General features: G+C 41.8%; 1 long non-coding RNA gene across 1 annotated transcript; it reads left to right on the forward strand.

Annotated features, from left to right (window-relative positions):
• The first annotated feature begins 14,209 nt into the window (after positions 1 to 14,209).
• On the forward strand, positions 14,210 to 19,166 carry LOC146404990 (uncharacterized). The gene is made up of 3 exons (XR_014842618.1): positions 14,210 to 14,331; positions 14,428 to 15,110; positions 18,014 to 19,166. It is a non-coding gene; the product is annotated as an uncharacterized LOC146404990 (long non-coding RNA).
• Positions 19,167 to 21,987: the final 2,821 nt, after the last annotated feature.

Here is a 21,987-nt window from a genome sequence, read left to right on the forward strand (position 1 = left end):
AACGTACGTAACTTTTCTGTAGAAACTCACACATCATTTTCTGTAGAATTTGACATATCAGAACTCTTACTGATCCTGGTACTTATGCGAGGAAATGTCAAACATTAACTTTGTTTTATGACCTTAAAAGGCCAATTTCACTTGTCACTTGCAGGCAATGTGGTTTCTGTGCCATCTCTATTTACTTCTGCGTGTTGACACAGATGTAGGTACAGATGCAGATGGAGATGGATGTAGAAAGCAGTATAAAAGCATTTGTAACATGGTGCTGCTAAATTCATATTCCTTGTGGATCCAAAGCGATTCCCTCGCTGCTTTTCTAACATCAGATAAAATTAATAAGCTTGGATTTTCACTGGGCTCAAGGAAATACCTAAAAATTAGTTGTCATTGCGTTTCACTCAGAAATAAAACATTCAGAACCATTCTAATGTTCCAACACATCCTTGGCCTAAGCTCTGGAAAGGTTCTGAACACATTTGCGTATCGACATGGATGCAACTGGGGTCGAAATTTCCTGCCTAAATACACCGACGCTCCTGGAAGATTATTTCCGAATACGCGCAGTTCCTTGCAGGTGCTTCAACATTGACTAAGAGATGGCATTTTTGAAACACTCAATCTCAGTTTGATTTTGAAATTTAAAGTTTACTTTCCACGGAAATACAAGGATGCCTTCCACTGGATCATGCAGGGTTTGATCCGAGACTTTAGGACCTTCGGACTTGGCGGCATTTTCCGTTCTCACGCGGATGGGCTTTAGGACGTGCTGCACCCCATGGACATTAAAAGCTGTCAATTTGCCTTGACTTTGGAGGACTTGGCCCCTGGCAACATGAAGCTGAGTTGCTTGGTTTGGTTGTTTTCTACCGTAAAAGTAAATGCTATTAAATTAGTGGGGTAGAGTTTTGTCATTTTAATAGTACAAACCAGACTTTATGGTTCTCTCTGCAAGTATCATTTGTCTCATTTTTGGAGGGGCTCATTTAAAAGAAAAAAATGTAAAAAGAAAAGCTTGTCCTTTAGTGTAGAGTTACTGGCCATATGGATCAGCATGGAATCTTGTGAAAAGAAAGGGAAAAATGTTTAAATTCAGAAAGTGGCAAAAGCTACATTTTCACTACTAAGGCAATTGTACTCAGAATGCAAGTGAAAGTAATTATAAGTTGACTCAACATTAAGAGTCTGATTTGACTAAAGAACTCTGTATTTTGGTAGAAACATCTTAATTCAGGATGGAAGAGGGAAAGTTCAGCTCTGACAATAATAAGATGCACCTGGACTGTGTTTACTGCTTGGGTCTAAGCTAATTTGTGTATTTAGGAAGGGATATTTACTTCCAGTGTGTATTTTGCAAATTCAACCTGCTTTGCAAGGGAACATCTTACAACCACTAGGATATATGTTCCTTCTTCCATTTTGTCTGCTTAGTAATTTTGTCGGAGAGAGGAATAGTATCTAAACAATTCATTCCTAAATCTGCCTGAAGTTCATCACGATCCCATTACTCCAGTGGACTGGAAAAAACGCACAACCTAAAAGTTGAAAATCATATTTTACTCCGTGGACTTCCCAGGGACTTAAGCCTGCCTGGGAGACCATCTCTCAGACGGCTACTCTGAAAAGGTAAGGGAGTAGCCAGAATATATAGGAGGTTTTTTGCAAAACAAAACAAAAACCCCAAACAGGTAGTTGGAACATCAACAGATGACTGTTAATGAAAGAAAAAAAACAAAAACCAGACATCTCAAGCTAATGACCTTAGCACTTTCCCATGCAGGGTAAGATGAGTCTGGGCTCCCTGAAATCATTCCTTTGATTTATACCTTAACTGTCCAGGGCCAGTAACCTGCTTTTCTCCATCCTGAATCTGCTCAGTTGGGGGTCAGTGGCTGGAACTGCTGATGGCGTGATGACCGCAATGTCCCCTACTTTCTCACAAGGCAGGTGACATTCTTCTTCTACACTCCCAAGCTGCTCCCTCTAACTGAAGAGGACACGTGTGATAATTTACAAAGGTGCAAGAATTTGGTCCAAACACACCTGCAAATATGTTGAAAGCAAATTGACTCTGAAGCCACTGAACCACAGTCATGATACCAAATCTGATGGAACTTTGAGCAAGATGGTAGAATTGACAGCACAACGTCCTAGTGAGGGCTCAAAGCCAGGTTTTCAGATGTTAAATCTAGAGTTTATGACATTGTGTGTATGTGCCGTGTGTGTGTGTATCTGTGTTGTGTGTGGGTCTGTATGACCTTGAGGAAACCATTTGTCTTCTCTAAATCCAAAAGAATAAAGGCGGACATATTGCGAGGGTCAGGTGAGAAAATGCATCTGGACTTGTGATGGTGAGAAGTGTCTCCCTTCAACAGGATGACAAGAGCTCTTATTCAGCCACCAAGTCCCAGGTGGGGAGCCAGGGCTCTAGTGCATACTTTGGTTGTTAGCCTTTTGGTAAAAGTTGTTGCCACTCTGTTTTAGGTGTGTCTCTTATAAGCAGTGTATAATAATAATTATTATTATTTTCTTTTTACAGCTGTACCTGCAGCATATGGAGGTTCCCAGGCTAGGGGTACAGTCAGAGCTACAGCTGCCAGCCACATCACAGACACAGCAACAACAGATCACAGCCACACCTGCAACCTACACCACAGCTCGTGGCACTGCTGGATCTTTAACCCAATGAGTGAGGCCAGGGGTCAAACTCTTATCCTCGAGAACACTATGTCCGGTTCTTGGCATCCTGAGCCTCAGCGGGAACTCCTAAACAGCAGACTGAGTGGGAGGATTGGCTCAACTGTGGAGATTTTGCCTATGACTAAATGCATTTCAAGCTCCATTGCCATTTCAAGTGTTTTTATTGTATGGCGAGGATGTCGTTTTTATTTACCTAACCTGTGTTTGTATCTCATCTATAAGGATGTCGATATATGAATATCATTTGAAATGTACTTCTGCTCCTTTGTTTTCTGTTTTGTTGAAACGCTGCCCTATTACACCCACTTCTTCTCCCTAGTTTGTTTGTTTCTTGATTCTTAAGGTTTAATACTTCTTTTAAACATTGACTGTTAACTTCTTGGACTCCACCAATGATGAAGAGATTTTTTTTGAAAATTTTATGATGGGTAATTTTTTCCCCTCTAGGAGGGTTTCTTCTGAGCTTTTCTGAGGTTTGTAATCAATCTCTTTTCTTTTCATAGAGATCTTTCATTTATGTTTGTTTTCTTCTGTTTATTTATTCATGAACATACCAGACCTCCTCAAATACAGGAGTTGTCAATAGATTGTATAAATTGAATTTGGTTAATTCTTAGTGTCCAGGGGTGTTTGATTCTTCCCAAAACATTTCGGAAGCCTTTGATAGCTTTATGGTGTCCAGGAGCTTATCATTATGGGCCTGAATGTTAGTGACCCCTGCTTGATTTTGTGAATATTCCGAACTACTGGATTACAAAAACTAAAAACAACTCACTGTCAGAAGATGCTGTAGTTTGTCTTCGGGTTGTAAAACAATGTGATCAGTACAGATGCACATAAAATAAAAATCGACTGTCTCTCTTTATTCCCTTCCTGGCCCTCCCATCCCTTCCCAAAACCCCCATGCCTTTGTCTCCCCAGAGAGTTTAGGTTTGACAGTTGTGTTTCTTAGCAGCACTTTGTTGGCTTTTACATATTCATATAGATAAACATTTTATTGTTTCCTTCTTTCTTTCTTTCTTTCCTTTTTTTTTTTTTGGCTGCACCCATAGGGAAGTTCCAGGGCCAGGGACTGACTCTCAGCTGCAGCTGCCACCTATGCCACAGCTGCGGCAATGCCAGATCCTTAACCCACCACACTGGGCTGGGGATCCAAACTGAGCCTCAGCGGTGCCCCAGCCACTGCAGAGACAATGCCTGATCCTAAACCTGCTGTGCCACAGCGGGAACTCCTCTTTCTTTGTTTCCATTGTATAAAATATTTTGAGATAATCTCTATAATCTTATGTTTTTATTTCTGTAAAGGTATAGCTCAGAAAATCTTTCTTTTCAGTATATATAAAGCTTTTAAATTGTTTCATGCCATTTTGTAGCATAAATATTTCATTTTTTGAGCACTGTCACTTTCAAAGACTTTAGTTGCTATGACTTTTTTCTTTTATAATAAATGTTGTCTTCAACATCTTTCCACATGTGCTTCTTTGTACATAATTGCAAGTGTTTTTGTAGGATAGATACCAAAAAGAAGAATTCTGGGCCAAAAACTGAAGATCTTTATGTTTATAATCAATGATCCCAACTCTCCTCTAAAAAGGCAGCACCAAATACGCTTCCTTAATATCACTTATTGGTCTATAATCTTCCCAATGCTGGTTATTGCCAAAGATGTTAATTTTAATAAGTCTGATGGGCAAATAAATTGTCTTATTATTTTTAATTGGCATTTCCCTGGCTAGATGAGATTGAACGTATACTCAGAAGTTCATATTTTTCTTCTGTAAAGGTCCCGTTCTTATTCTTTGCTCATTTTTTTTTTCTTTGCTGGTCTTTTGCTTGTTCACACATAAGACCTCTAAATCCTTGGATGTTAAATGCTATCTCTTCTATGTGTTTTATTAATATTATTATTATTATCATTATTATTATTATTTGGCTGCACCCTCAGCATATGAAAGTTCCAGGGCTGGGGATCAAACCCAAGCTGGCACAGAGACAATGCCAGATCCTTAACCTGCTGTGCCATGGTGGGGCACTTCTCTTCTATATATATATATATATATATATATATATATATTTTTTTTTTTTTTTTTTTTTTTGTCTTTTTGCTATTTCTTGGGCCGCTCCCGCGGCATATGGAGGTTCCCAGGCTAGGGGTCGAATCGGAGCTGTAGCTGTGGGCCTACGCCAGAGCCACAGCAACGTGGGATCCGAGCCGCGTCTGCAACCTACACCACAGCTCATGGCAACGCTGGATCCTTAACCCACTGAGCAGGGGCAGGGATCGAACCCACAACCTCATGGTTCCTAGTCGGATTCGTTAACCACTGCGCCACAACGGGAACTCCCTCTCTTCTATATTTTAGATATTATCTCCCAACCTATCTTTTTTTTTTTTTTTTTTTTATTGCTGCACCTGTGGCATGTGGAAATTCCCAGGCCAGGAGCTGAATTGGAGCCACATCTGCGACCTACACCACAGCTCGTGTCAATGCCAGATCCTTAACCCACTGAGAGAGGCCAGGGATTGAACCTGGATCCTTATAGCCACCATGTCAGGTTCTTAACCTGCTAAGTCACAATGGAAACACCATCTTTTTTTTTTTTTTTTTCAGTGTTGTATTCTACTAGTTCAGCTTCTTTCTTTATTTTTATTGGTCCTGGATTTTACTTCTCTTTTAAGAAGATTCTCCCATCCCAATAATTACAATCCATTTTTTTATAGGATAATGTCTAAATGTTTATCTGATCCACTTTCCACACTCTGAGTGAAGAGTCAACCTGGAATCTGTTCTCCTATTTCCCTTGCAAAGAGCATATAAAATATATGCCCTGCTGTGCAAACAGAGAAAAATTCCTGGGCTGTCAGTGGTTTATACGACTAGTAGACCTTCTGAACTGGAGGTCCCCACCCCTCCATCCTCTGGATGAGCCTGCACCTGTGAAATGACATATAGCTGAATTTGTCAAAGCATATTTAATAAAGACTCTGCACTTTCAAATCCACCCGCCTAACAACTGCTTACAGAGAGACTGAAAATTTTGTCCACTTTGTATTCATCCTCAGACAAGGAAATCGCCAGGGAATGGGAATGAGGTTATCATGTAGAAAATCACTCCACTACTCAGAGTTGCTTAATAGGAGAAGAGGGAGACTCAGCCAGGAGTAGGTTGAAATATCTATTTTAGACCTAACTTTTACAAGGGACACCAACACTTTACACTAAGGCCAGAGTCCTGTTCAAGCTCTAGCTGTGTATTTTTTATTATAGTTTAGGTATTTATGATTTTGTTATTTAGGATAATGTGAAATTTCACTTCTCAATTAACCCTTTCCATGCACCTTATAAACCTAGTAAAAAATGGCATCACTTCAAGAATTGTGACAGAGAGGAACTAAAACTAGCTGACCACGCTGGTCAGAGTTCTGAGACCCAGGGTGCATAGAATGGGAGAGAAGCCCTCTTTCTCCAACAGGGTCTGTGCAATGCTTTCCTGAAAGCCCCCTCCTCAGATTCCGCAGGCACTCCGTGACTTCCGATGGAGCCTTTGACCCCTAGTTACAGGATTAAGCCTTGCGTATTCCGTAGGAAATGATAGCACTCCTGTAGGAAAAGGGAGGCAGCACAAATTGCCCAATTGAGGCTTGGCTATGTGTACACTGGATTTCTGCTATCAGCAGTTCATGTGCGGTTCATAAGTGGGGGAAGTTCTCTCAGGATGAGTTAACTTGGAACTTAAAATCACTCATGGGAGTTTCCGTTGTGGCTCAGGGGTTAAGAACCCGACATAGTATCCATGAGGATGTGGGTTCAACTCCTGACTTCACTCAGTGGGTTAAGGATCCGGCATTTCCACGGGCTGTGGCGTAGTTTGCAGATGTGGCTGGGATCTGGTGTTGCCCTGGCGGGGGTGTAGCCCTGCAGCTGTAGCTCCGATTCGACCCCTAGCCAGGGAACTTCCATGTGCTGCAGAATAATTTTACACTGTTTACAACAGACACACCTAAAAATGAGTGACAACAACTTTTACAAAAGGCTTTTACCAGGAGTGGCCTAAAAAGGAAAAAAAAAAAAAATCACTCATGGAGGCCAAACTGTGTTAAGAAACATGAACAGTCTAAAGAAAGAATATGCATCTTTCATACATGGCATGTGCTTCAGGCAAGAGAATCTTTTACTACCTGGAGTTAAAGTTGGCCTTATTTGTGATGCTGTTGATAGGAGGGAGTAGGAAAGTTGCCTGGGCGGTTGTGGGGGTCCCAGTGGGGGACCATGGATGGAGAGGGGCCTGGGGCGCTTTGGGAGGTCACTGTGGGTTGGTGATCCCTTGGGAGGGCCACTGGAAGGAGGCAGGCCTGCAGGACTAGTGGAGGCAGGAGATAAGCCTCAGGTCATTGGGTGGGGGGTGGGGGGAGGCCTGCGTTCAGGTTCAGACCTAGGGCAGGTGTTTAAGGAGCCCCCTCTGCTGATTTGAATAAGCACCGTGACAGTCCTAGTTTGACCTTATGGGGTTAAATACTCTCTTACTGGGTATGTAGGAGGAGCTACTACTCAAGAAAGAGGACGAGGTGGTCTTTCCCCACCCCCACTCCCCTTGGAGGATAAAACTGTAGCCCACCTGCTCCTTGGGCAGAGTCTCCTTTCCTGCCTGCTGGCATCTCTCACAACCATCCTATCCCAATAAATCTATTTCTTGCCTATCACCTGTCTCTTGCTGAATTCCTTCCATGTTGAGGCATGAAGAACCTTAACCTCCGTAAGTCCAGACACCAGGTGAGTGAAAAACCATGGGTTCAAGTCCCAACCTAGGTCCTGGCTGGGTTCAAGCCTTAAGCTGTCAGTTTCAATGTGATGGCTCGGTAATGTCACTTTCTTCCTTTGATTTCTAATCAGTGATAACCATTCCTCACAGGGATGGTGTGAGAACAAGTGGGATAAAGAAGCTGAGATCATATGCCTTGAGAGGTGCTAGATTAGCACAAGGTATGGTTGTTAATTTTGTAGGCTATTATTAATAATTCATAAAAAAACTAAATTCAGCTCTACACCAAGTCACCTTACTATGAACTGACAGCAACTGTATGTCAGAGCAAAAACGAAATTATTGCCATCATCCTTCCCAGAAAAATAGTTTGCAGAGGACCACACACTTTCAGAGATTTCACTGACTACAAAGTCTTCAATGCCAGATATTTGGCAGACCCAAACTTGTTACTTTATACAGGGCAACTAGAGCAATTCCAACGCTGAATCCTAGGAGTATATGCATTTTATGCAGTTCCTGGAGGATAATGGTACACATTTTCTGGAGTAAAAGAAAAAGGTGATATTATATTTATATTCATTCCCTTGATCACTGAATTTGTGAAGGATACAAACAGCTGCAGTTCTGAGAATGATGCTTTCAGAGTCAAAAGTACAACAGTGTGAAACCCATGAGCAGACAAGACCAGGGAGGTAGCAAGACTATCCAGTCACGCGCGGGAAAGTCATTGCTGTTTTTTGTGGGTAAGTCACTAGCACTTTGAGAAGTTGGAACTGGCAGGGTATTTAGAGGTCACCTTGGTCAATTTCCATCCTTTTTCAAGTTTTAAAACTCCTCAGAATGTACTTGGTGAAAAACATTTGCATAAGTGTTTTTGAGATAAGATTATTTTAGAACTTGCTGTTCCATCTTCAGGGAAAATGACCTTCCTTCTTCTTCTGTGCTTAAGTAGACTGTGCTGGTCACTCCTTGGTGCGACTCTGAGGTCCTGCTGGGAAGTGCAATGGATGAGCATTTGATCCAGCCTGAAACGTCGCATAGCCCCAGCCCGAAAGATTTCCCCTTAGTACTGCGTTCTATCCAGAGACTTCTCCCATTGGGAGCCAACCTGTTTTTGTTTGTTTGTTTTTGTCTCACACTAGTTCCTCTGCTCATCCTCTTGCCAGTCACAATCAGTTTATTACTAGTTGTTCCTAAGGAAAATGTATTCTCTCTACTCCTCTGTAATTTTGCTCTTGTTTTGAAATATTACAAATATTTGTACTGTTTCTCTCCTGTTCTCTCCCTGATTCTGGGAAATGCCCCAAACCCCAGTGTTCCACTGAGTCCTTTTCAGATTCTAGCTTCATCTTCTTATCAGAATGCCATTAGGAGGTGGGCATTGCAGATTCTCATGGGGGTGTCCCAGGATCTTTTTGCAGCAGGGCTGTGCGGACTCTATGGAGAAAGGGAGGGAAGCTGAGCTCAAGGAGAAATGGAGGAGCTGTATGGTGGAAACCTTTTCAATGACGGAATCAGAGTGCTATAAAGATCCACACATTTCAGTCATTTTTGATTCATTTATTAGTGTTTCCTGGGTGCTAGTATATGCTGGGCTTGGTGATGGCTGCTGAGTACTCGATGGTAAACTGGGTGTCATCGCCAACCTCACTGAATGAGCGTGGAAAGCAGAAGAGAGCTCTGGCTGAGTATTTGGGGACCTCGCTGGAAGGAAGGCGAGGGTGATTTGGTGCCTTAAATAGTCTGAGAGATGGTGCATCTGTGAATTTAAGTGTATTCTGACATGATAGCATCTCTGCACACAGCTCCGTGCTTGATTGTTGTTTTAGTGTACCAGCCCTAAAAACATATTCAGGTGAACTTTAACTCACATGAGGGGTGTTTGCAGAGACTTTTTTTTTTTATTTCAAAAAGATGGCATTTTCCTCAACCATGAGAATGACAGTAGAATATACACTGTATTAGTTTTATTCTGCATCGTGCCATGGGGTAGAGGTCCAGCTGATTGACAAAAAGTTGTGGAGAAAGATTCCAGGTTGGCCTGGTGACAAGCATGGCTTCCCTAAAACGTGGAAGTTATTCATCACTAGAGATATTCATCTACAAAATCTACAAATTACAGGGTGGATTTGGAGGTTTTAAAAGAATAGGTTTGAGTGGTTGACGTGTGACTGCTATAGAAAACCTTCTAGAGTCCGTTTCAGACCAAAAATTCTACGTGTCAAATGTTCTTTAAGATTAGAAATAAATGGTATTCTGTACAGTTTTAAATGGCAATCTTACTGTATGGGAATTGTTTGAAAATATGGAAGAGATCCTTCTTTCTTTTGCCATTATCATCTTCATTACAAATTTACTAAACTTTCAGACATCTTATTGGCTTTTTGTGTTTGTGTGTGTGTGTATATAGATACAGATACAGATATAGAGAGAGATAGAGATAGATCAGCCATTTCAATGTATTTCTATAATGCAGTCTAGTAAGGGTATCACATACATTTGCCGTTTTTTGGTGGTTTCAAAAAGCTGAGTTAACGAATCATATTTTTGGTTGGTGCTTGTCTTCATGAATGTCTGTCATCATTTTTTAAGGTGCAGTTATGTGCACTTTGTTTCTCTGAGGGGATCCATGAGCACAGGGTTTACCCCAGCAGCGGCTCTGCACACTGCGTCCGGGAGTCTCATCCAGAGCAGCATGACCGGCTACCACATCACAGAAATCATGCTAAATGTCTCTCCCGAAATGAAGGATCCGAGCAACTCACACCTGTTCTGTTACTTGAAGAAAATAGAGACAGCTGAGAATAAAACCAGGCTCCAGGAGTTGCCTCCGTGGCTCAGTGGAAATGAAGCTGACTAGTGTCCATGAGGACACAGGTTCCATCCCTGGCCTCGCTCAGTGGGTTAAGGCTCCGGCATTGCCGTGAGCTGTGGTGCAGGTTGCAGATGCAGCTCAGATCTGGCACTGCTGTGGCTGTGGGGTAGGCCAGCAGCGGCAGCTCCGATTCCATCCCTGGCCTGGGAACTCCGCTAGGCCGCTGGGGCAGCCCTAAAAAGCCAAAAAAAAAGTATATCTCATAGAAAGCAACTTGTTAACAGTCTTCATAAGTATAAAACATGTAAGTCCCACATTTTACAGGTTTTTCAGAAAAAACATGTCCAACTACACTGGATGTTCCTTTTTGTGAATTCTGTAAAGCAAACCAATGGAGGGAAAGGCGTCAGAAAGTGAGGAGACTAAAGGCAACAATCTGTGCAGAAGGAAAATAAGGGGCAGGATGGAGCTTGACTCCGGAGTTAGATGGTGGGTACCAGCAGCAGTACGTGTCTTTGCTTAAGACTAAAAGATGGTCTTTTTGGCTGATGTGCACCGTTTACATAACCAATACGGAGGTCGTGAGCATCCCTTCTTAATTTGGGCACATGAGGGATTTTCTCTTCCTGCCCCCACTTTATTTAGAGGTTTGTGCATTATTGTTCTCAGACATTTATCATGTGCTCCTTTCACAATCATTTCAGACTTGGAATGATGGACTGAAATCACATTGCACTTTGTTAAAAATAAAAATTAACTACAGCATACTTTCAGATTAAAAATTTAGATTTTTTTGATGCAGTTTTGAGGCACGATAGACGTTAATTTAATTCAGATCGTAATCGCTCGGCTGTCTCTAATTCTATAAACAGAAAACATCATGGATTGTCATTAATTTTTTTAAAGAATACCAGAAAAATGCAACATCAGTTATAATGAAATCCATGTTATTGATACTTACACTTTCGGTGTTTTTTTCTTATGACAAGTGTATATGGCAGAAATCATTTTTAATAATAGCCAATAAGATGGTTTGAACCCGTGTAGATTAGTCCTGATCCATGTGTTTCCTTAACTAAAGCCAAACTCCTCAAATAATAAAGTTTTAAATGAACTTAAAGGCTTTCAAAAACTAAATCAGACTCACACCCAAACGGTGGATAGCAATTTCCTTCTGGTCTCGGTACCCAGCTCAGTACTTGCTTCTGATAATGGCTGCACTTCACTGAGCATCAAATCAGAAATGCGCTTCTGTCTGAAGAGCCAGTGTGTCCACAATAGGAGTTCATCTGAGCCCAGGCTGCTGTTCTCCACGAAGTCACTTGTATTTAAATCAAAGACACAAACCTCTTTCTTCGGTTCCCCTCCCCTCCCCCTCTGCCGGCTGCGGGTATATTTTCCTAGCATTCGTAATGTTAATTGGAGTTCCATGTGTGCAGTTGGATCTGAATATACTTCCAGATGTGACTTTTGTAAGCAAGCCCTTTCAGATGAAAACCCCTTCATATTTCAAATGAAACTGCACCATACAAAGTATCTTCAATTAAAAAAAAAATTCCAAAGGACACAGCCATTATGATGATTAAACACAATGTAAAAATATAAAATTACATCTCTATTCTGAATTAGGTCATCTGATTTTCATTCTTGCTTTTCTCTTATTTTTGACTTTCGAAAAATTGCAAAGGTCCCGGGGATGTGATCTTAATTTAAAGAATAAATCTCTGTGATTCTCTTTAAAACATCATCTAATCCCACTTGGCTTCACAGAAAATTGAGGACAGTACTAGAAATTCTAGAAGGTAAACGATGTGTATATACCACGGAATGTCAGCTGCCTAAAAATTAGTTTTATTTGGGCTTTTACCTCATATTTTATTTATTTTGTAATGATGGTGGATTTGATACAAAGGAAAATACCCGATTTTGTGTAATAGCTGCAGAAGAAAAAAGAAATACAATCTGAGAGAAATGTAGGATCAAGGAATCTCTCTTCCGCGAGGTCCACAAAAACACTGCATTGTTTCCACGGCCCTGTGGCTGTGTCTGCTTTCATTTGGCAGGGATTTCCTTATCATTTAAGTCAACGAATCTTACATTTCTTCAGTAGAATTAAATAAAGGCTGAGTCTTAGTCACAGAGAATACATTGGTGTTTTTAAAAATGGGTGCACTACAGTGTCGAGTGGTGTAAGGGCATATGTTTAAAATGTGTTATGTTTTATGAAAAATCCCAGCAAATAACCACAGAGCAAAGCATCTCAAATTAAAATCCAAAGAGGCAAGAACGTGGCGAGGCAATGGTTACACTCCATCAAAGAAAATGGGGGGAATCTTCAATGAGGCATGCGGGACCCTCCAATAACACTCTGAGCTTAATTCTCAGCCATTTATGCAGGGCTCATTTATAACTGCCTTGGTTCTGCTTCATTGGCAAAGGCAGACACCAAAACAAGTAATTACCATAATTATTTTGGTCCAAGATGAAATCCTTTTCACAGCGTCCACATTTTATTTTGTACGGGCTTTTTATGATCCACATACATTTGAGCACAATTCCTACTATGAATAATTATAAATACCAGAATGAACCCATAGTGGGGCGGATGGACGATTTAACATGTTATTGTCTCTTTTTGACTTTTTTTTTTCATTTTCTTGTCACCACCTTAATTTTTCTGTCTCTATTTGGGGAGATACAGCAAATAACATCCATAATTTAATTTTCAACATTTTAAAGCAAAGAAGTAGACTTAGTTTTCCCCGGAGTATTTTATTAAGGAAATATTCTCACAGCTAAGAAAAATCCAATATGAAATACCAAAATGAAATGAATATGTGTGGTGGTATATTTTATTATAAGGGATTTATTTTGATCAATCCATCATACTGAGACCAAAAATTCTTTAGATCCGTATTTCAATGCAAATATTAGTGGGGGAGGTTAAATCTAAGTCTTCAATGTTTAATGAGGTGTCTGTTTCACTCCCCTTAACTGAAATACTTTAAAAACCGCAGTGGTTAAACTTAATAATTTTATTAGACTGTAATGGTTATTTTATTAACATTTTTCTCCGAGGATTTTTCCGTCTGATTATGAGTGCTTTGCCATTTCAGACAGTATGATGGATGCTACTTTTCTATGACAAGAATTTTAACAGTCCTTCTTCAGCACTCAATGCACACCCAATTATGCGTCTGAGCCAGTAACCTTGAATTTATGTTGCCATGGTGACAAACTGGTCATGCATTATGGATTATCATTGAAATTCTACACCCCTACCTAGCATAATGAGAGTTGGGGACTTAATCAAATCAGCCATTCTGTGTGACACAAAGTGAAGAACTAGCTCTCATTGTTCCTCCTCGAGAAAGGAAGCGGCCCTGACGGGGAGGCAGCTGCGTGCTGCGGTCTGATAGATGGATCCTCTATACATCTGTGAATGTATAGACAGATGGTGCTCAATGCCTGGACTTGCCAGCTTAGGCAGCAGCTGTTCGGATAACCTCTGCCGTCTCACCTTGTTGTCAAGGAACACTGAACAGAGACTGAGAATGCGCATGGATACATTGACAATCCGACTGAATTTACCCCGCGTGGCATCCCTCTTTTATCCTGAGACGGCTGGGCTAGAATGAATGCAGAGCCAGGGGAGAGGAGCTGGGGGCGGGGGCGCGCCGTGGGGGAGGGGAGGGTAGCCAAGTGTGCAGGCTTCGGAAAGCCAGAGGCTGGTATTGGAATATCTCCCCTTTCCACTGAACCAGAAGAAAGACAGAAAGCATTATTAGTGTAGAAATCTTTGCCTTGCAGAAAAATCCAGTTTGCTGCCTTTTCAAAGCCCAGAAACGGTGGGCAGAACCAGCCCACCCTCTCTGTACACTTCAAGCTTCCTCTTCCCCATAGGTAATAGGTGTCTTTGCTCTCTCTTTGCCGGTTACAGAGACAAAGTCCTGGCTGCTTGAGGTCAAGGAGGGGGTTGAATGTCAGGGAAGCCTCTGGCTAGAGAGAGCAGATCAGTGACGTGGCCTGGTCCCCCGTCTTCGGAAAACGGGGTGAGTATAAGCTAGTGAGAAACGCTCACACCTCTTCCTGCTTCACAGTGGTTTTCACGAAGAGAGCCTTGCCAAATGATCGCTTTTCTCTTTCAGAAATTGGTGCACTGATGCAATGGTTGAAAAAGGCGTATTTTGAACAGACCATCAGGCCCCCTAAGTCTCAGGGTCCGCGTGAATGTTTCTGAGGCAAAGACTGAAGGCTTAACATCCGCGTTTGTGTTACCCTCCCTGGCACCCGCCACACCCTCCATCATTAGCAGCCCCCGGAAGCCACACATTTACAGGAGTTATCATCCAGTTGCAGGCATTCCATCTATTTCTTTCATCTGAACTGTTCTCTTTGCTTGGCTTTGTTCTTACTTCTTCATTTCTTACCTTCCCAACCTCAACATTTAAAACTCCCTCAGCCATTTGATGGGAACATGCAGTGGTGTTTGCACAGAGGAAGGCCTTTCTTAAATATTTCATCAGGCTTTGGGTGTCTCGCCTGAACTGGTAGCGCTCCCTGACTGCAGAATCAGCAAAATTGTCTGATCAATGAAACTAGCTGTGACCCAGTGGATGGTAACAGCTTCAGAAACACCGTTCCACTTTCTCATGTTAATGCTCAACAGACCAGGAGCTATTTTCCTGACGTCTAGGAGGCTGCAAAGACTGACTCCAAAGCCAGCGAGGTCCAATGTGTGGACAGTAAGAAAGTGGATTTTTTAGAAGTCTTCACATCGGGTCACTTTCACACATTGAAAATCTCCCTGGAATCCGTGACTGACATGCAGGTACCTAGATGCATAGACGCATTTTTTAATCGACAGATACCTTTTTGTTATTTCCTAAGTGCTCTTCCAGGCTATCTATCTATAAATGCGTAGAAGGACTTAACATAGATTTGTATTTAATAATATGAAAATTGCCGTTAGGACGCCAGCCTTGTGTTAAAACGAAAGGGTGATACTGCCATAGAATTGAAGACCTGAATGGAAGGTATAAGCAAGGAAATCTGCAGTCACATAAATGTATATCTAAGCATCTGGTTTGTCCGACTATGTCCTGCATTTGTGTGAGGAGTTGTCTGCTTCGAAGGACAGAGAGCAGCCGTCATTTGAGGTCTGCATCTTTGTGCTCATCTGTGGGCAACAGCTTTCAGCTATTATTAGCAAGGCAATTTTACTTAATTTCCCATTTTTCCGTGAAATAACACCTAACGAGTAGTTCTGATTTTTTCCCATAAAAGCATTACAAATAAGTTCGTGAGAACATCCATCCAAACAGAACTGCAAGCTCTACATATAATTTTAATTTTTGACAAAAAATGAAGAAAAAGAGGGTATTTTCCTATTAATTCACAACCCTACTCATCTGTAATTATACTCTAGACATATACATATATTAGATTTAAAATGCCCATCATTAAAAGTAGCATTGTTGATTTTCTCTAAAATAATCACAATAGTGTAACCTAGACATCAGAAAGCTTTTCTAAACAAAAATATCGTTCATATTTTGTAAAAACCATTGTCTTATTTTAAAAGGGTTTTTTTGCAAAGCATCAAATATGTAGTAAATACAGAGAGAGATAAATAAGTCAAATATATAAATTTTTTTTGGCCATGCCTGTGGCAAGTGGAAGTTCTCTGGGCCTGGGATAGAACCTGCGCTTCAGCTGTGACAACACCAGATCCTTAACCTGCTGGGAACTTCTAAATATATAATTAATATAAAGCAGTTTAAAATTTGTAGTACAACTGTGGTTCAGTGACCAGGTCTTTGTATCACCCCAGCACTGAAAATCAAAGGCATATTTTCTAAGGTCCTACTGTAGAGCACAGAGAACTATATCAGGTCTCCTGGGATGGACCATGATGTAAAATAATGTATAAGAAAGAATAAATATATTTATAATGACTAAATATGTATGTGTGTATTATGACTGAGTCACTTTGCTGTACAGCAGAAATTGGCAGTGTTGTAAATCAACTATTTTTTAATACAAAAGATAATTGTTTTTAAAAAAAGTGTATTGTCAGTTGTGAAGGTTTAACCATGGACACTTGACAATCATTTGGCTCCAAAAGAACCTCTTTACTAGCCTGATGAATGGTACCTGATTAGGTCACGTTTTTCAGCCAATCCTACTAATGGTCTAATAAAAATTGTTGTTTTTTAGTTTCTTTAAAATAATTCTCAGATGAGTTATCCTTAGAAAAATATTTATGATGATCAGGACTGCAGATAAAAATACATATTTTAGGAGTTCCCACTGTGGTGCAGTGGGTTAAGAATCCAACTGCAACAGCTTGGGTTGATGTGGAGGTGTGGATTCACACCCGGGCCTTGCTCGGGGGTTAACGTATCTGGTGGTATCTGGTGTAGGCGAAGCTGTGATGTAGGTTGCAGCTGTGGCTCAGCTTCTTTACATACTTGTCTAATTCTTTTTTTTTTTTTTAATGATTTCACCTTCTCATATATATGGGACCTCTTTGACTATCTCTGCCATCAAATAGATTAACAGAGCCCAGTATGTGCAATAGTAAACATTTACATTTTATTTACGTATACTTATTCAGTGCGTTAAAATGTAGGCACACTGGGAATGGCATGGTGAGAAGTGAAAGAATTCCTAAGAGAGAATGTACAAAAATGGGTTTTCTGGTCCTTAGGTGACTTGGGGTTTGGGATGTCCTGAGCGGCCGGAAAATGTGGAAGGGGCACGTCCAGTTATGCTTAGCATCTTGCTGTACGGTGGTTGCCTCTGGGAACAAAAATGCACTCAGACCCCCCAGCACACACACCCCCGACTCCCAGCCCTCTAACTCCTCAAGCTGATTTTCCAATGGGGCTCCCGCTGGGAGAGGCCTACAGCATCTAACCTCTGGGTCCTCACTGGCCAGAGAAGTTGCCTGTTTCCTGCTTGTCAATGTCAGTGACGGCTGGACACCAAAGAACCAAGATCCTGAATTTTCAGATTGAGAAGTATTATTATCGGAGTTCCAGCCATGTTGCAATAGGATAAGAAGCCAAGTGCCGTTGCTTGGGTCACCATGGAGGTGCGGGGTTGATCCCCAGCCCGATGCAGTGGGTTAAAGGATCTGCCTGGGTTGCTGCAGCTGTGGCTTAGGTCAAAGTTGCCACTGGAATACAATCCCTGGCTCTGGAACTTCCATGTGCCACTGGTGCAGCAATAAAAAAGAAAAAAAAAAAAGATTATTATAGTGATGATGTCTCCACTGCAAACCCTCTCTCTCGCTCAGGCAGTTTTTGGAACAGTGGTATAAGCACCCAGATAGTTGTATTCTTCTTCTGTCCTAAATAAGGACATCTAGTCCCAGAGTCATGTTAGTTTTAGGGTGACTTTGTTCTGGTTCTTCACGGTAAATTCGAGTGAGCAATTTTGGCTTCAACTTGGCCCTCGGAGGCCTGGCTCCCGTACTGAGAACAAAAGTAAACCCAACTGTCCAGTCCGGCCTGAGCTCCACCTTCCTTTAGCGCTCCTCAGTGGGCAGCGCCAGCTTGAGCAATGGCTGGAGCTGCTTCTACTCTGTGTGGCTTCTTAGAGAAACAGTCAGTGCCATCAGAGCATCAGACAGGTGCAGAAGCCAGACCGGGTGGGCTGACACTGTCCACAGCTTTCTTGGTCAAAATCAGGCCAACCTGACTTTCCCTGTTTTCTTCTCTTTTCCAGCTGCATCACAGCCGACCCTGGCCCTGGGACTCCCTCCTGAGCAACCCATCTCAGCACCCTGCCGTCACCAACAGGCAATGTGATGTGTTCTACAGAAGTACCTCCACGCGATTCCCCTGCCCACGCCTGAGAGCTGCCGCCTGGCTGAGGTTGGACGTGTTCCTGGAGGCTGAGAAGCCAGGAAGCTGGTTTTCCCCTTTGTTCTCCCTTTGTCCCTCTCTCTTCCTTATTGTGTGGAAATGGCCTGCGTTGGCCATAAGCTGGCCTGATGGAGCTGGGCATCACCTGTGGTCCCCGAGGCCCAGGGAGACAGTGGTGACAGGACATCTTGACGAGGCCAAGCCCCTGGAAGATGCCGCAAATGCAGAAGTCCTGTTCTGGTGTTACTCCCTCTGCATGCTGCTGCCCTCCTTCCTTACAGGGTCTGTGTGGGTATGTGCGCCTGTGTGTTTGTGGCTGGAACATGGAGACAGCCTGGTTTAAGGCATTTGCTTTCAAATATTTTTAAGCAGCAGAGCACTTTTTCAACTATAATTCTAAGACATTCAGTCCATGGAACAGATTGTAGAAAAGCAATGCTGGATGGAGCTGGGCAGTGGCTTCATGTCCCTCCAGGTTGGCCTCCCACCCCGTCACACCACGCCTTCCCCACAGTTCCTGCCAGTGTATGAAGAATCCTTATAACTCAGGAACACCGGGTGAAAAAATGCCTGGTTTAGCAGAGAGTACATGGTATTTGGAGCCCCTGGACGTCAGGATACGAGGAATTCCACTGGATTCCATGGGATCTGGGATAATTCTCTGGGCATCTCTGTACCTTCATTGGCAACAAGGGGAAATAACGCCCCTTCTGCAAAAGGCTTTCAGAACAAAAGAAATCCAGCACATCTGAGAACCCACACAGGGGGTAAAGGGAAAAACGAAACAGTCACTACTCCACTTTGCTTGATTTCTGGAAATCTGCTTTAGTAAAATGGGTGTCCTGTTCTACTTCGAAAGATTAGAGACACTCCAGGGAATTTTAGGAACATAAATATATGGTAACAGCTATATATGAAACATAACCTTCAGTATATCCTTATAGTTTCCACTTAAACCTCTCACACTAATTGAAATAGCTGAAAGTTAAATAAAAACATATTTGGAAAATTTATTTTTTTATCTTATAGTGATTTTTATTTTTTCCATTATAGTTGGTTTACAGTGTTCTGTCAATTTTCTACTGTACAGCAAGGTGACCCAGTTACACATATATGTATACATTCTTTTTTCTCACATTATCATGCTCCATCATAAGTGACTAGATAGAGTACCCAGTGCTACACAGCAGGATCCCATTGCTTATCCATTCCAAAGGCAATAGTCTGCATCTATTAACCCCAAGCTCCCAATCCATCCCACTCCCTCCCCCTCTCCCTTGGCAACCACGTGTCTGTTCTCCATGTATATTTGGAAAATTTCTAACTTCACTATTTCAGACCAAAGTAGAGATTAAACCATAAGATATGTTTTCATTCACTTATTTAGGAATTTCATTTGGTCATTGCAATCATCTTGATTAAAATTTATTGTCAGAGAGACAAACCATAAACTGTATTATGGATTGGAATAGGAAATGGATTTTTTTTTGGTATACTTCACCTTCATGTACCCTAACACCCTCTCTAGGTTTTTGTTTCCTGACAGGACTTGTAGTCAGGATCAAATCAAGTCCTTTGATTTCTTGTTTTCTGAATTAACCTCTGGGTACTTCAGGTTTCCAAACCTATTAAATGTAAGCTAGGGCTTCGTATCCTAAACTTTTTTTTTTAAATTTTATAACTTTAAATTCTAATGCATTTAATTCTGATCATTCTAATCGAAAGCCATTTTAATGATTGAGAAACAAATGATAGAAAAATGGCCGTCAGTTGTTCACGACTTTTGAGAACTGCAACAGGGATATTGGAGGTTTTATTTTTCCCAAGGTTTTCCATGACAATGCAACTTTAGCCATTGCAAATCAAGATAAGATTGAGCTATTTACAGAAAACAGTAATAGACATAAAGTAGTAAGCCAAAATGACTTCTATTTCTATCTTACAAAGAAATGATCATACTTAAATCAATATGCGTCCTTAAACTTAAAAAGACAAATGTATGGGAGTTCCCTGGCAGCCTAGCAGTTAAGGATCTGGCATTGTCACTGCTTTGGCATGGTTTCCACCCCTGATCTGGGACCTTCCACATGGCACAGGTGCAGCCAAAACAAAAAAAGACAAATCTATGATTATTTACAAATTGTACGTTATATGCATTGTGTGTACTACATGTTGAGAGGAGATCAATTATCTCCTTCAAATCACACTTCAGGTATATTGCAACAACCCATTAGGAGTTCCCACAGTGGCGCAAGGGATTAGTGGTGTCTCTGCAGTGTTCAATCCCCTGACCCAGCACAGTGGATTAAAGAATCAGTGTAGGTCACAACTGAGGCTCGGATGTGAGCCCATTTGCCGCAGAATGGTCAAAAAAGGAAAAAAAAAAATCCAATTGCATGTACAAATGAAGTTATTGAGTCTCAGAGAAGAAAAGCATTTTATTCAAATTCAAAACTAGCTTGTTATCCAAATGATAAGTTCTTGCTTAATATTTTATCTGTGATTTCAACTTCCTCTTGGCGTATTACATTTGGATTTGCTGAGAATGCCATCCGGCGGCTGTGAGAAGCCACCTGGTCTAAGTAAGCGACTGACCTGTCAGGCCAACACCCTCACTAGGTCTTTCTTTTTTTTAAGTGTTACTGACATAGAGTTGATTTACAAGATTGGGCTGATCTCCGCCGTACAGAGGGGTCTAGTCACACACAGACACGCATCCACTCTCTTTCAGATTCTTTTCCCACACAGATGAACACAGAGTATTGGGTGGAGTTCTCTGTGCGATACCGCCGGTCCCCACCGGCTCCTGAGAGAAGAGGCCAACCCATCCACGGGCCCCCGCCAGCTCCCCAGAGACACTCCTCACCCCTGCAGAATCGCCATGCCACGCAGTTCTCTTCTCTGCTCTGGGATATTCTTGGGTTAGGGAGCAAGAGGAAGCTGATGGCATTTTCCTCCATCTCGGCCAAGTCAGTCTTGGGGCATTTAGAGCACAATTCAGTCAATTGTGCTTCCTTTAACAATGACACACTTCATCAAGAACAGGGCCCGTGCTGCCATTTTCCCAAGATAGTCCTGGTTTACTTCCGTTACCCCTGCCTAACTCCTGACAGGGTTATTCTTTTATTCTCAAAGGATGTTGGACCGGACAGACAACATCCTCAACTGACCTATGCCCATTATTACATAATGCATTTAATTTATATCACTATTGTAAGTCGAGATGCGAAATAGCGCAATCCTTTAAATAACCCATCGAGAAGACTATATCACAGCTTTATTAACAGATGTTTTTAACAGATTTTCAATAGCTATTTATCACTGCTTAAGTTTATTCTAGCATTTCTTACCAGGGCTGTACAGAGCGGCCTTCATCTCTCAGCACTTTTTCCAATGAAGTCAACACAGCTTTCCATCTTTTGTGACTTTGTCAATCATGACAGGCCTCCTGTTCTTCAGGGCTGGCATCTGATGAGAGAGAGGAGAAACCTACTCAATTCTCCCTCCCCCACCAACCAATGTTTGATTTGGTGATGCTACATAGATACAACTTAAATCCATTACAAACTAATGAAAGAAAATGTTTTGGCTCCTATTGTATGCATTTGGGCTGCATCCACAGCCCATAGAAGTTCCCGGGCCAGGGATCGAATCCATGCCACAGTAGTGACCAGAACCACTGCAGTGACAATGCCAGATCCTTAACCCGCTGCACCACAAGGGAACTCCGCCAGGGAAATCCCATCAAGCCACATGTTACCTTTACTAATTCAGCTTTCAAGAACACTGCTAAGTTCCTCTGACTTTGCAGTTATACGATTAAGGGAGAAAGAA

This window comes from Sus scrofa, chromosome 3 (assembly GCF_054392235.1).
Source record: "Sus scrofa isolate SSC_HxYL_T2T_F1_AM1 chromosome 3, Sscrofa_HxYL_maternal_Yorkshire_Landrace_v2.0, whole genome shotgun sequence".
In the NCBI taxonomy this organism is placed as follows: Eukaryota; Metazoa; Chordata; class Mammalia; order Artiodactyla; family Suidae; genus Sus; species Sus scrofa.